The sequence below is a fragment of the Alexandromys fortis genome, unplaced genomic scaffold (genome assembly GCF_014885135.2).
Source record: "Alexandromys fortis isolate MF-2015 unplaced genomic scaffold, M_Fortis_MF-2015_v1.1 scaffold_71, whole genome shotgun sequence".
Taxonomy (NCBI): Eukaryota; Metazoa; Chordata; class Mammalia; order Rodentia; family Cricetidae; genus Alexandromys; species Alexandromys fortis.
In genome coordinates, this window is record NW_026067954.1 from 5103449 (window position 1) to 5116014 (window position 12566).

General features: G+C 46.8%; 1 protein-coding gene across 3 annotated transcripts in view; it reads right to left on the bottom strand.

Annotated features, from left to right (window-relative positions):
* The window catches only part of Ark2n (arkadia (RNF111) N-terminal like PKA signaling regulator 2N), an 85583-nt gene extending 77379 nt beyond the window's left edge, over positions 1-8204 (bottom strand). The window contains exon 1 of one of the 3 annotated variants that reach the window (XM_050151628.1): positions 8067-8204. The gene's annotated coding sequence lies outside the window, so the exon portion shown is untranslated. Of the gene's footprint in view, positions 1-7454; positions 7731-8066 lie in introns of those variants that run through there. The other 2 variants (XM_050151627.1, XM_050151629.1) reach the window with 2 other exon arrangements.
* Positions 8205-12566: the final 4362 nt, after the last annotated feature.

Here is a 12566-nt window from a genome sequence, read left to right on the forward strand (position 1 = left end):
GGTATATATCCAAAGGATGCTCAATCGTGCCACAAAGACATGTGCTCAACTATGTTCATAGCAGCTTTGTTTGTCATAGCCAGAACCTGGAAACAACCTAAATGCCCCTCTACTGAAGAATGGATAAGGAAAACCTGGTACATTTACACAATGCAGAAAAAAATAACGACAGCTGGAATTTTGCAGGAAAATGGATGGAGCTAGAAAACATTATTTTGAGTGAGGTAACCCAGACACAGAAAGACAATTATCACATGTACTCATTCATAGGTGGTTTTTAAACATAAAGCAAAGAAAACCAGCCTACAAACCACAATCCCAGAGAACTTAGACAACAATAAGGACACTAAGAGAGACTTATGTAGATCTAATCTACATGGGAAGTAGAAAGTAGAAAAAGACAAGATCTCCTGGGTAAATTGGGAGCATGGGGACACTGGGGGAGGATTGAAGAGGGGAGGGGAATAGCAGGGAGGGGAGTACAGAAAAATGTAGAGCTCAATAAATATCAATAAAAAAATTTATTTTAAAAAAACTAAGGCAGTCAGAAAACACACTTTAAAATCAACTAGATGAGGATTTTGTTCTTAACACGGAAAGGAAAACAACCTTGTTCTCCTCGAGTTTTATACTCCACACCCGACTTCTCTATCCCTAATACCTTTATCTAATTATAAAGCAGCTAACAAAATACTGACTCTAAACATCATAAAAAGTTATTTCTAGGGGCTGGAGAGATGGCTCAATGGTTAAGAGCGATGGCTGTTCTTCCAGAGGTCCTGAGTTCAATTACCAGCAACCACATGGTGGCTCACAACCATCTGTAATGAGATCTGGTGCCCTCTTCTGGCATGTGGGCATACATGGAGGCAGAATGTTGAATACATAATAAATAAATAAATAAATAGTTTCTAAAAATCTGACAACCCCATTTACAAAAAAATTCTAATGTCAGTGATCTTAGTTCTGTAATGTCAGCCATGCCAATAAAAACTCAATTTACTGACTAACCACAATTCTAAACGCATTCTTAGAAACAGCTGCTCCAGGGCTCCAGGGCAGGAGGGACGGCTCCGCAGCTCAGAGTGCTGACTGCTCTTCCACAGGACTCCAGTTCAGCTCCTAGCACCCACATGGCATTTTACAACTGCCTATAGCTTCAATTCCAGCAAACCCAACACCTTCTTCTGGTCCTCCTTGAGAAAACACAAACTGGCGACACACATTTACACAAATAAACACACACATACATATAAACAGAATAATAAAATCATTTTTAAATTTTTCAATACAGCAGTGGGCATAGTGGCATGTGCCTTTAACTTGAACTCTGTGAGTTCAAGGCCAGCCTGGTCTATGAAGTGAGTTCCAGGACTTTCAGGGCTGTTACCAGAGAAACCTTGTCTCAAACTGCCCCCCTCCAAATTAATATAGCTACTCCAAAATAGTAACAGGTTTACCATTGATGCTCTTTGAACAACCACCTAAACTAATTAATTAATACACAGACCTGAATTCAGGTGGAGGAAATGCAGTTTGCACAGCAACTGGCCGTACATTTAAAAAGGTACCCAGTCACTTGTTTAAAGCTTAGGGTCTCTAAGAAAGATGCTGCTTTCAACACCCTACTGAAGACTGGCTCAGAGAGGAAAAGAACAGCTTTGGCCTACAATTGCTGTGAGTGCTGCCCCTTACAGTATACTTCCTCTGCTCACATTCTAAGGCAGGAAGGGGACTTAGGAATCATCTGGTTCACTAGAATCATTTCATTAGCTAGAAACAATTTCTTTATCTACATACCCATCCCCACCAGCACTTCAGCATTCAGTAAATGGGGTTTTAAGTTAACTGCTTTATAAAATTCACCCATATTCACACCAAGTAGGATTTGCTGATAAGACTTACTTTTCATTAATCTTCATCTAATAACTATGAAAAAAAATTCAGGTAAATGTGTAAATAAAGCCAGGTTCATACTTTATGAATTTACAATACCTACCTATTGGCTGAGTAAAGACAAATTCCTTATTTTAAATAAAGACATGAAAAAGAACAGAGTTACATTTACAGAAACCAAGTCAAATCCAGAAATCCCTGAATAGAACTGACCAAATCTGTCATATAGGCTAAAGTATTTTAAAATCACATTAGAAACTGTCAGCTGCTCTTACTACTTCTCAAAAAGTCTGTACATATGTGTGTATGCATACATGTGTGTACGTATGTATGTTTCTCATGTTTCCTCTTCTTGTAGTGCAAAAACACTGAAAAGAAGATAGTTTCTTAGCTCGCCCTGTTCCTTCCTTTTACAAGGCCCTGTAGGCTGAGTGTGAAACCCGAATGAACAGCAATCCCACTCTTCTGAGATGCTGCCCACACTTCCCTTAAGTTTAGTAATGAGTTCTGAAAGAATTAAAGTAGGTATATTTAAAAGACAAAGACTAACAAAAACTTTCTATAAAGTTTCGTGACAACAGTCAAATTCAAAGCAACTAAAGAAAAAATAACTACCAGGGCCAGTGAGTCAGCTCAGCAGACACTCTGTCCCTGTGGTAGTGACCCCGACGCTCAAATACAGATCACTTGGTACCTAGTTGGTGAAACTGTCTGGGGAAGGATTAAGAGCTGTGGTCTTGTTGGGGCAGGTGTGTCACTGGGAGTGGGTTTTGAGGTTTCAAAAGCCAAGGCCAGGACTAGTCTCAATCTCCCCTGTCCCCTTCTCTGGCTCCTGCTTGTAAATCAGGATGCACTATCTTAGCCACTGCTCCAGAGCCTGGCTGCCTTCCACCATGCTCCCCACTACGATGATCATGGACTTCCCTCTGAAACTGTAAGCAAGTCTCCATTAAACACTGCTTTCCTCTATAAACTGCCTTCGTCATGATGTCTCTTCACACCAATAGAACAGTGACTAATACAGCAACCAAACCTGACAACCTGACTGTGATCCAGCTCACATGACAGAAGGAAAGAACAGATTCTTACCTCCCCACTCATCAGACACACACACACACAAAGTAAAGAACTAAAAAAGTTTTTAAATTAAAAAAATCTATCAAATTTCTTTAGCCTGCTAATCAAGGATCAATCAAATTTAGTAGGAGCAGGGCAGTGAAAGCTCAGTGACAGTTTGCTTTCCTAGCATACACAATACCTGGGTTCAATCCCCAGCACTGGGGAGAAAACTGAAAACAAGACCAAAGACTTCCTAGGCTAGTAAGAAGGCTTAGTTGGTAAAGGAACTTGGTACCAATCCTGAAGAATTTCATCCCTGGAACCAACCAACATGGTCGTCCCTGCTCTCCATACAAGCACTATGACACACACAAGTAAACAGAAAGGAAAAATAAATACACCAAAGAATTCCTACTTCATCAGACGTATAGTAGTTTCTACCAGTAATTCCCACACTCTGAACGATAAGTAGAGGATCACAAATCCCAGGCCAGCCTGGGCTAGATGACTCTGTCTTTAATTGAGTTTTTATTACAACTGAGGTGGGAAGGGACATCTTAAAGGAAAATTCAGAACCCATTACCAAACTAAGAAACCTTCACAACTTGGCCCTATCTCTGTTTACCACAGCCACCCCTCTGAAAGTTCAAGGCTCTGGCTACACTGAGCAACTCAGAATTTGATAATCATGATTCCACTTAGGCTGGTCCCTTTCAGGAAGCTTTTCTGGAAACTTATCTCAAACTTGAGGCTTCTTGAGCTTGTTCCATCACAAGCTCTATGGAACTGCTGGCACGCGCTAACAATCAAAGTTTCAGGCTAAGGATAAAGAGGTGACATGTAAGGCCAGAGAGTGGCGGTACACACCTTTAATCCCAGCACTGAGAAGGCAGAAGCAGGTCAGCCAAGACTACAAAGTAGATTTTTTTCTGTCTCTGTCTCTGTCTCTGTCTGTCTCTGTCTCTCTCTCTCTCTCTCTCTCTCTCTCTCTCTCTCTCTCTCTCTCTCTCTCTCTCTCTCTCTCTCTCTCTCTCTCTCCCTCTCACACACACACACACACACACACACACACACACACACACGTACGTCCCACATGAATATTTTCTTTTTCTCCATATCTCTCTAGATATCACCATTTTACTCATGTTATTATCTCTATTTCATTTTGTCTACATAATTATAGTTAACAAAAAAACTGAGCCCTAAATCTTTATTAAAGTAGTATAAATCACTGGGTATGGTCAGGAGACAGAGTCAGGTAGATCTCTATGAATTCGAAGCCAGCCTGGTGTCTACATAGTTAGTAAGTTCTAGACCAGCCACAGCCATATAAAGAAACCTTGTCTCAAAAAAACAAATTTAAAAAATAAAAAAGTGGGCTGGTGAGATGGCTCAGAGGTTAAGAGCATTGCCTGCTCTTCCAAAGGTTCTGAGTTCAATTCCCAGCAACCACATGGTGGCTCACAACCATCTGTAATGAGGTCTGGTGCCCTCTTCTGGCCTGAAGGCATACACACGGACAGAATATTGTATACATAATAAATAAATAAATGTTTAAAAAAAATAAAAAAGTAATATACTAAAATCAGTATGCTTCAAGAGAACACACATTAACAATATATTTTTAGCTTTCGCAGAGTTTCAAGTGTATGCCTAGTTACATGCAGGAAAATAAAAGTCTGAGATAATTATTAAAATTACCAAAATAAGGATTGGGTTGCTACTACATCCAAGCTTTAAAATGGGAGAAAAACACTCAACTTGTCCATCCAGCCTGTATATTTATGCACATGTTGGAGCAAAACTGTACAGTTAGGGATCCCAGCAAAACAATTTCTTGAATAATGAGTAACTACACAAGCTCACAGAAATTATCAGTTATGTGGTAAACACATTTATTTTTGAAGTTCAGTCCCACACTATAACCCAGGCAGTCCTGAATCTCACTGTGTCTCCCATGTTGGCCTTGAACTCAAAGCAATCTTCTTGCTTCAGTTTCGATTACAGGCATTAAGTCATCACACTTGGCTCAGTAAAGAGATTTAAGGTATCAATACCAGAAATATAAATATAAAGAAACTCAGAAGTATCAATGTCAACACAAACACTATGAGCAAATTCTTTAAAGGCCATACACTGAGCACAGAGCTCCAGCAGAACTGCATTATATTTGAAAGTTAAACTTATCTTTATCATGTAGGGCTTGAATTAGTCACATAAAACAGTCTCATATGAATGCATGAAGAGTGAACAATGCCAGGAGCAATGGCACATGCCTGCAATCCTAGCACTTCAGAGGCAGAGGAAGAGGAACTGCCACAAATTCATGGCCAGTCTGGACCCTGCCCCTCCCTGTCACATACACAACAAAAAAGGTTGAACAAGCTGAATTATGAACTTAATATGAAGCAAATGATGGACAAGTTTCTTGTTTCAAAATCCAATCCTCTTTCCACAAAGTTGAGGTGTGTCCCATTAAGAATCTTACTTATGGAGCCAGCAAGATGGCTCTGCAGGTTAAAGAGACTTCCCAGCAATCCTTGGGAAAGAACCAACTCCCACAGACTCCTCTAACCTCCACTTAATGAAACGATGCATCACCCAAACATAAAACTTTCATTCAAATTGAAAAGAAATTCAAGCACTCAGGAGGCTGAGGCAAGAGGACTGAGATTGGCCTGAGCTACAAGGTGAGACTCTAAAAAGTCTGCCAGACTCAGTCCTCCCATCCTTCAGATTTCATACATTTACTTTGGTGTTTACACCTACGTTAACATGAAGCAGGGCAGGGTGACGTGGAAGAAGAATCAGGAGTTCAAAATCAGCCTGTGGCCGGGCGGTGGTGGCCCACGCCTTTAATCCCAGCACTCGGGAGGCAGAGGCAGTCGGATCTCTGTGAGTTCTCGTGAGTTCGAGACCAGCCTGGTCTACAAGAGCTAGTTCCAGGACAGGAACCAAAAAAGCTACGGAGAAACCCTGTCTCGAAAAATAAAAAAAAATAAAAAAAAAAAAAAACAGCCTGTGTTACACAAGATCCTGTCACACGCACACACTCTCGGTGTTTGGCAGGGGATGAGACAGAAACAGAGTGTAGGCTATCATATTAAGAATACAATATTACACAGTAATGGTGGCATACGCCTTTAATCCCAACACTTGGAAGACAGAGACAGCCAGAGCTACATAGCGAAACCGGGTCTTGAAAAACCAAAACAACAGCATCACTGAGAAGCACTCTAAAAAAAATCAATTTATAGGTTAAAATATTTTTCTTTCTCATGTAATAAAAATGAATTAAAATTTCATTCAAATTATTTTGAAAGTATGTGGGTCACTGAAGTTTGGTTTGCTAGTTAAACCAAAAGGCTCTGATTACTGGACAAATCCAGATCGCCAGAATCAGCAAAACTACATTACAAGGTTAATAGCTTCCATCCTTAAAATATCCCAAGAGGAGAAAAGAGTGATTCAAACAGTTAGCATGCGCCTAACGATACTACACAGTAATAACCTAAGCAAACGGCCAGATGCATTAATAATTAAGTGGCTCAACCTTTACAAAGCGTCATCAGTAAGACTTTCACCCAGATGGATGCAAAGACTCAAAAAAAAGCGCAAACGGAGAACTGCAAGCACAAACTGCCTAAGCGGTCCGTAAAGGATCTGGAAGGGCTGCAAGGGTCCATCCCTTCAACCGCTGAGCCTCTAGGTTGTGAGAACGACGGGGTAGTTAAAGGTGAGAATGAATGGCATACCAACGGATGGGGGGGGGGGGAGGCAGAGGGACAGGACGGACCGCTCCAGAAAAGAACACAATACGCTATAAAATTGAGTGCTTTAAGATAAACGGTGAGAAATTATACTGGAGGCGGAGGACTAATAATCTGGGAAGTCTGGGAAGGCAAGAGTCCTCAATCCGGGGGTCGTCAGATGACGTCTGCGCTGGCCTTCAACTAAAGTTGACAAACTCGCAGATCTACGTCGCAGACCCAGGCGCACTGATTCGGGGCATCTGGGGACCGCCAGTCGCGGGAGCGGCCAGAGGCCGGTACCAAGCCAGGGAAGCCGTTTCTCGCTCCCCCAAGGCCACCGCCGGAGGTGGCTCTCCGCGGTTCGGGTCCCCGCCGGCGTCCGCTGCCGAGCTGGCGGGGCTGTCGCCTCCGCCGCTCCCCCCGGGCCCGGGCTCGAGAAAGTTGTTCCAAGCCAACTCCGCGGCCTGGGGGCTGCGGCCCCTCCAAGCCGCCGTCCTCTCGGGGCCAGCGGCCGGGGGGAGGGCACTTCGGCGGGTAGAGGACGCGAGGGTCACCCGCGGCAGGGCGAGCGAGGGGTCCCGGCCGCGCCTCCGCCGTCGCGACCCTACGCTCGGACGCCGCAGAGCCCTCTCAGCCCGGCCCGCTCCCGTCAGCCTCCGCAAGCGCCTCGCCGGATCGGCACGCAGCCTCCGCCCCGCGGCTCGCCCCGCAGCCGAGGCCGCTACCCCGCGCCCCTCCGTGCCTCACCTGCGCCCCGCCGTCCGTGCCTGCTAGCGGGCCCCGCGCGCCCCGACGGGGCACGCGCCCACCCCGGGCGACGCTGACGGGCCGCTGACTCGGGCCGCGGCGGCCCCGCCGCCCCCTTCCTCCTCAGACAACTCCCAGCGGCGAGCGGAGGAGCGCGGCTGGAGGCCCGGCAGGGGGGAGGGGGGCAGAGTAAAGCTCGCCGCCTCCGCAGCCTCCAACACCAATTCCCTTCAGGCGTCCGCGCCGCCCCAAGAAAATGTCACCAGAGGCCGTTCCGCTCTGCGCCTCACTTCCGCCCGGAACCACAGAGCAGCGCCGGCCGGCTAGAGCGGCCGCCGCGGCGGCGGGAACTCGTAGTTCCTGGCGGGCGGCCGGGAGCAAGCCGCGCAGCGCCATCTGGCGACGGGGACGGACGCGCGCCCGCCCTCCGGTGAGCGCGGGTTGCGGCGCGCCCGCTTTCCCCGGCTTTTCGCGCGGATCCCTTGCTGCTGTGCCCGCCACCTCCATCCAGAAACGTCGGTCTCGGTGAGCCAAAATGCCAGGCAATGCAAACCAAGGTCAACGCCTTAAGAACACGGGAATCCGCTTCCCGAGCGCTCCCCAGTTACTCACCCACTCGCGAAGCTTTTCCGAAGGAAGCGCACGATGTCCGAACCGTAGAGTCACTCCGGCAGGGTGTCCGCTCCCTTCTCTGGTCACTTCTCTCCCACGAGAGCCAACAGCTCGGCTCCGGGAACCGCTCGGCTCCGACTCCCGCACTAACGTCTTGTTCAAGTTTCGGCTCGGGAACGGCGCGGGGCTGGCGGCTAGCGCGCCACCTGCCGGCGGGACCGTCCTTCAGGGGGCCCGTTCGGCCCCCACACGCTTCCGACGCCCAAAATTCCACCTCTGCAGAGTCACTCCGGGGTTTGGCGCGCCCTGGGAAGGGTGACACACTCCGCTGTGAGTCTGGCAGACCTGTCCTTAAAATGGGCGCAGGGCACGTGCGGGCCTCGGGACCCGGAGAGAATAGGATGGGTTTCCACTTGGCAAGTGAAGAGAACTCCAGAGACTGATGCTGTGGACAACCTTACGACACAAGGTCTGACTCCCTAAAAGCGCAGGCTTTAAAGGTGAAGAGGGATATAAAAGGCTTGAGAAGCCGGGCGATGGTGGCGCACGCCTTTAATCCCAGCACTCGGAAGGCAGAGGCAGGCAGATCTCTGCCAGCCTGGTCTACAAGAGCTAGTTCCAGGTCAGGCTCCAAAACCACAGAGAAACCCTGTCTCAAAAAAACAAAAAAAAAAAAAAATAAAATAAAAAAAGGTTTGAGAAGAAAATGTGAGGAATGCATTGAAAGCTTCCAGAACCATCCTTGGCTCAGAGAGAGCATACACATCAGGGCTATCCTGGTGCCAGTGTCCCAAGGCACACGTCAGGAGTCCCAAGGCACACAGCACATGACATTCCCATCTCATCAGGATCCTTTTTTTACCCCCAGAACAGGTTCACATGGAAGTGGAACAGTGCAGAAAGGATGTCATCAGGTGGAACCCGGAGGTGGCCAAGAGGGCCAGGAAGAGCTCTTTTTTCTTCTCTTGGCAGGACGGTTGGCATTCCTTAGCTGGGTGAAGTGCTCAAAGATCCAGCTCCATGCCCCTCTTTCTTGTCTGTTGAGCCAACGAAACTTAGTCCATATAGAAAAGACTAGCTTTCTTCTTAAGATGTATTTAATGTGTGTGAATGTTTTGTCTGCATGTATATATGTACCCACATGCTTGTCTGGTGCCTGGGGAGGTCAGAACAAAGTCGGATTATCATAAGTGAGTCATCGTGTGGGTGCTGGGAGTTGAACTTGGGTCCTCTGCAAGAACAAGTGCTCTTAACTGCTGTGCCATCTCGCCAATCCCAAGTCTAACTTCTTGAAAGAAAGAAAATGGAAATAAATGCGAAAGATGGTTTCTGATTTGTCAACAAGTCTCCCCCACTCCTGTCCCTCTCTCTGTTCTAGCTATATAGCTAAGGATTTCCGATTCCCCTGCCCCCACTTCCCAAGGGCTGAAATTACAGACACATGCCACCACGCCTAGTTATCCAGTTCATACCGTGCCACAGAGCAGACCTGGGTCATCCTGCGTGCTAGCAAGGACTCTACCAGTGAGCTCCATCCCCAGTTCATGACCTTTGACTACTTTAAATAATCCCCCTCCATGACAGGTGCCTGCCCCCAGCGCTGCTGGAGTTGTCGGGATCAGAGTCTGGCCCCTGGCAGTTATAATAAGCCAGGCTGATGTGCACAGTGGAATTAATTGGCAGAAGTGATTCAGAAAAGAGTCATTCAATGTCACCACGTTAGGTTAGGAAGAAAGGAGTCTAACAACTCCCCTATCCCCCCACAAACCCACCCTCAGGATTCTGATGTAATTCTGGTGTGTGTGAATGTTTCTGAAGGGGGAACAAAGCCAGGCATAGTGGCACACGCCTTTAATCCCAGCACTCACATGGCAGAGGCAAGTGGATATCTGTGAGTTCAAGACCAGTCTGATCTACATAGTGAGTTCCTGACCAAGTACTTGAGAACTTGTTTCAAAAAAATTGGAAAAAAAGCCGGGCGGTGATGTGGCACGCCTTTAATCCCAGCACTCGGGAGGCAGAGGCAGGCGGATCTCTGTGAGTTTGAGACCAGCCTGGTCTACAAGAGCTAGTTCCAGGACAGGAACCAAAACCACAGAGAAACCCTGTCTCGAAAAACCAAAAATAAATAAATAAATAAATAAATAAATAAATAAATAAATAAATAGTTGGAAAAAAAAAGCAAGGAGGGAAGGAAGAAAGAAAACTGGACTTTCTCTTACCCAGTGGCAGTACGGAGAAGAGGGAGCAAAGGACTTGAACCAGCTACCCCAGAAACGCATTTCCAGAGCTCTGGAGGAAAAAAAGGCTATGTCCGAAGGCTCTTGGAGAAGCAAGAAAAACGGGGAAGGAAATGGCAAGTGGAATCAACCCTCAAGAGCTCCCGATGGGTGGCCACAAAAGACAAATAGTTTGAGAAGAAAGGGTTAGACTCCTGTGCGTTCCAGAAATGGCCCTCATCCTGCCTTTGCCTGCCTTCCTAGTGTGGTATTTAACTACACACCAGGGGACAGGTGGTAGAATAAATATACCGAGGGCTCAGCCAGTCCTGGCCCAGCTTCCTGACCCTGGGGGATTTGTGGAGCCATAGGAGTCCCATTACCTGAGTGTGTCCTAATGACATGACCTTGGAGGATCCCTAAAGAGAACCTCAAGAAGGTATTGGGTGGAACTTTCAGCCCTACCCTCCACCCCCACTTCCATCCTCACCACCGAATCCCAAGAAAAGGAGGACTGGAGATGGTACTCAATTGCCGAAAATAGGGATTGTTGGTTTGAGACAAGGTCTTGCTGTGTAGCCTAGGCTGGCCTTGGACTCAAGATCCTGCTGCCTCAGCTGCCTATGGATTTCAGGCAGGCATTATATCCACCTAAGGCTGATGATTTAATCATGTGTTGGACTCTAGCGTCCAAACACCGAGAAGGAGTCGCCCCCAGAGACCATCTCATACACTACAGCCGATGCAAAAGCATGAGGATTTTATTAATTCTGTCATGACAGGGTCCCCCAGCATTTGGGAAGCCAAGGGACCTCGAATAGTGGTACAGTCTACTTTTAAAGGGGCCACAGAAGCAAGGGGGGTTGTTCTTTGACTATTCTGATTGGCTTATTTGAAAGGGCTATTACCAATAGTTGACTGGAGAGCTGTTGCCAGATCAGATGAGGTAAGAGGTCATTTTGACCCCGTTTCCCAGGGGACCGAACCAAAGCATACATATATGTGTTGTTCAGGAACTGAGTACGTGCGAGTGTAGCTATTAGGTCCTTGGTTCCCAGGGGAGGAGGGGAAGCACTATGGCACCTATGGCACAGAGGCTGAGAGGATTCAGAATTGTCAAAAATGGCTTCAGGATTGTCTTAAAGTCTTATGTTGAGATAGGAGCGGCAGGCTGCTTCCCCAGCACCCGGCCGCCCGCATGGCTAGCTTATGCCCGAAATAATTACACGGAATCTGTATTTTTTTTAAACACTGCCTGGCCCATTATCTGTAGCCTCTTACTGGCTAGCTCTTACATATTGTTCTAACCCATTTCTAATATTCTGTGTAACCCACGAGGTGGCTTACCAGGGAGGATCTTAACCTGCATCTGTCTGGAGTGGGAGAATCATGGCGACTCCTCGATTCAGCTTCTTTCTCCCAACTTTCTCTTCTGTTTACTCCACCACCTATGTTCTAACCAATAAAATGGGCCAAGGCAGTTTCTTTATTATAATTAACCAATGTCCTTCCTCCATCAGTCTTACACATGCAAGGCTATGTAATGAAACCTTAATACATTCCCCCAAAGTGATGGGTTTGAGTAGATTCAGTTGGCAGACACATAGGGTTCTGGGCTGTAGTACATTGAACAGGTCATGGAGCTCCTAGCTAACCTCAGGCCCTGTCCTTGCCTCCCTTCCATTTAGAACACTAGAGGATGCATCCCCTGGGACCACAGAACAGCAAGAAGCTTGGAGAGCATCCTGGGTCTCAAGCAGCTCCCCAGGAGCCTGCGTAAAGGGGAACTTTAGAGATTGGCGTCTCGTTTAGTACATTTCTACAAATCTCTTTCTGGAGCCATGTGTCCCTGAAAAACTCAGTCCAGTTGCTCAAACTAATTTTTTGTTTGTCTGTTTGTTTGTTTTGTTTTTTATTTGAGAGAGGGTTTCTCTGAGTAACCCAAACCTTCTCTTCTCAGAACTCCCTCTGTAGACCTGGCTGACCTTGAACTCACAGAGATCCGCTTGCCTCTGCCTCCCGAGTGCTGGGATTTAAGGTGTACGCCACACCGCTCTAGCAATTTTTGTTTGTTTGCTTATTTTAGTTTGTATTTTGAGCCAGAGCCTTGTATAAGTCAGGCTGGCCTTGAACTTTTTTTTTTTTATTGAAAAAAAATTTCTCCCTCCTCCCCATCTCCCATTTCCCTCCTGCCTCCCTTTTCCCTCCCCCTCCGCCTACTCCTCTCCCCCTCCCTCTCCAGTCTGAAGAGCAGTCAGGGTTCCCTGCCCTGTGGAAAGTC